Genomic DNA, 3,530 nt, shown 5'->3' on the forward strand with positions numbered 1-3,530 from the left:
TCATTTCACTTGCTTCAGAAAATGCTATTTCATTTTCAGCCCCAGAGTCATATCCTAGAAGACCCATTGACTGCAAGGGAAAGCCTTGTGCCAAACTTGGGTGGTTTGGCGAAGGAAGCATTGGATTGACAACATAAGAAAAATTGATCCCCATTCATTCAGTGATATATATAACCACTTTCATGTTGTGTCTGGCCAAAGACCTCTTTCCATTTCAACATTTGATCCCTAGAAAGTTAACACAAGAAGTCTGTGGAGGTGACAGTCTTCTCTCGTAGTCAGTCCCCCCCAGAATCTGATCCTCAAAAATGTACTGCCTCTGTCCATGGAGGCTCTATTTTGATACCATAGGTAATATGGGTTGGTGGGCATCACCCACATACATTTATTCCTGGTGCAGACCTCTCAAGGGAAGGCAATGGCAAACCTCCTCTGGACCAATCTTGCCAAGAAAACAGGAGGGGTCCAGGTTGAGTCTCCTTTATCCAAAATGCTTAGGACCAGAGCGAGGCCATCACACCGACGGCTTCAAAAACAAACCCAGGAATCATTCTCTCCATGATGAAACTGTATGTATACAGGTTACGTCTCTCTGATCTGGAATTCTGCTTTCGGGTGGTTCAGTGTACACAGACATTGTGTCGGGTACCAAATTATTTAAAGTATTGTGTATATAATTACCTGTGTGTATAAGGGGCATATAAAACACTGACGTTTGCCATTTCTCAGTATGGTTATGGAAATATTCTACAATCTGAAAAACCTCAAAATCCCAAATCCACTCCTGGTCCTAAGCATTTTGGATAAAGGAGACTCAACCTGGACCCCTCCTGTTTTCTTGGCAAGATTGGTCCAGAGGAGGTTTGCCATTGCCTTCCCTGGAGTGTGACTTACCCAAAGGCACCCAATGGGTTTCCTGGCTGAGATGAGAATCGAACTCTGGTCTCCAAGTCCTAGTCCAACGCTCAAACCACTATGCCACACTACCTTAATATATAAATATTTTAAATAATATTGCACCTATGTTACCTTCCTTCCAAGGATCTCAAGTCAGGGAACATGGGTTCTTTCTTTTCCTTACTATCCTCACAACAACCTTGCGAGGTAGAGCAGGCTGGAAAACCAACCAACCAACCAACCAGAAAGTTTAAAGCAAGCATGGGAACTTCCCAGCTTTCCAGATGTGTTTTGTGGGTTTTTCAGGGCCATGTTCTAGAAGAGTCTATTCTTCTGAAGATGCCAAAGCCACAGATGCCGGCGAAACATCAGGAATAAACTCTTCTAGCACATGGCCGCATAGTCCGAAAAACCCACCAAAAACCATAGATGCCGGCCATGAAAGCCTTCGACTTCCCATTTCCAGATATTGGAAGTCGGCATGATTCCCAGCCCTGGTTTAGAAACCCATTAACTGCTGCTTTTCAGACCAAATAAATGCAATTAAAAGGGAATTAATCTGGGTTAATCTTCAAGTTGAAGAGGGGAAGGGCCTTTCCTATGTATTTTGGCGAGGCTTCTCTCTTCCTTTGAAGAAATCCTAGAAAGGTAAGGGGTTTGTATTTCCCAAACACAAAAATACAATTAAAGAGGTTGGAGAGTAAATGAAACTAATGAAGAAAATTAACAGCAATTAGTGCCGTCTGGGTGTTTCAAAGGTTTTTCTGGGGCAGGCGAGCGAATGAGTATCATCTACCAACAATTAAAAAGGATACTTTGCGCATAAAGGAAGGAAATTAGGCCCTGGAATGGTATTAAACCGTCTAAAATTAACCGGGGGAAGAAAACATGGTAATAAATGGGGAGGATTAAAGCGAAACCTGGCATTAATTCATGGCTATGAATGCAGACGCTGAAGGAGAGAGAGAGGCTTTAATTAATATTTGGCTACAAATATATACCTGATTCGGAAAAGGCGCATGGATGTAATTACGCCACAAACAGAGAGGAGCCCTTTGTTCAAATAACCTGAAGGTGAGATCGGAACAACAAGAAGAAAAGGTGGAGGGAATCAGAAATGAGGCCCTAAATTGCATCCACACTGCAGAATTAATCCAGTTTGGTGCCACTTGAACTGCCATGGCTCCATGCGCTAGACTTCTATGAGTCGCTTAACCTTCTAAGGCTGCATCCACACTGAAGAATTAATCCAAACAAATGCAGTTAAAAGGGAATTAATGGAAACAAGACACTGGAGAGATCATCTGTTTCGACACCACTTTTGACTGCCATGGCTCCATGTTATGAAATTTTAGGATTTGTAGTTTGTTTTGGTGCCAGAGGTCTCTGTTAGAGAAGGCTCAGCGTCTTGCAAAACTACAGAGCCATGGCGGTGAAAGTGGTGTCAAACTGGATTATTTTTCTGCAGTGCAGGTTCATCTTAAACCAGAGAGTTCTGGTGCCAAAAACAAGCTACAGTTCCTAGAATTGCACAGCATGCAGCCAGGACAGTGAAAGCGGTGTCAAAGTGGATTATTTCTGCAGTTCGGACGCACCCTAAGCCTCCCTGATCTAATCCACACTGCAGAAGTAGTGCAGTTTCACACTGCTTCAACTGCCATGGTTCCCATACTATGGAATTCTAGGATCTTGTGAGACATTTGACCTTCCAAGGCTGCATCTGCACTGAAGAAATGATCCAGTTTGACACCACTTTAACTACCATGGCCTAATGTTAAGGAGTCTTGGGGTTTGTAGTTTGTTGTGGCACCAGATTTCTCCGACAGAGAAGGTTAAATGTCCCACAAAACTACAACTCCCAGAATTCCATAGCACTGAACCATGGCAGTTAAAGCGGTTTCAAACTGGATCATTTCTGCAGTGTGGATGAAGCCCAGGTTGCATCCTCACTGCAGAAATAATCCAGTTTGACACTGCTTTAACTATGGAATGCTTTAACTGTGGAATTCTGAGATTTGTAGTTTTAAGAGACATTTGACCTTCTCCATCCCAGAACTCTGCTGCCAAGGCAAACTACAAATCCCAGAATTCCATAGCATGGGGCCAAGGCAGTCAAAACGGTGTCAACAGAAGGTTAAATGTCTCACAAAACTACAAATATCAGAATTGCATGGTTTTGAGCAGTTAAAGCGGGTTATTTCTGCAGTGGAGATGCAAACTTGGCCGCATCCACACTGCATAAATAACCCAGTTTGACATCACTTTAACTGCAACGGCTTCATACTATGGAATTCTGGGAACTGTAGTTTTGTGAGACATTTAGCCTCCTCTGTCCCTGATGCCGCAGCAAACTACAATTTCCAGGATTGCATTGTATGGTGCCGGGGCAGTTAAAGTGGTGTCAAAACTGGATCATTTCTGCAGTGTGGACACATGCATGCACTTGAACCACAAAACCTTTCCTTTTCAACGGAAGAGTGTAAAGAAAAGGTAGAGAAGACTTCCTCTTATTCTAATCCTTAATTTTACCCCCTTTCCCCCCCTCTTTTTCTAATCCCAACCTGAATGGCAGGCCTTGTGTGCCTAAATTGTGTGTTGTGTGTGTGCATGTATGCGTCGTGTGTGTTTAAGGA

The sequence above is a fragment of the Sceloporus occidentalis genome, unplaced genomic scaffold (genome assembly GCF_023333645.1).
Source record: "Sceloporus occidentalis isolate IW3139 unplaced genomic scaffold, rSceOcc1.0.p SCAF_10, whole genome shotgun sequence".
Lineage (NCBI taxonomy): Eukaryota > Metazoa > Chordata > Lepidosauria > Squamata > Phrynosomatidae > Sceloporus > Sceloporus occidentalis.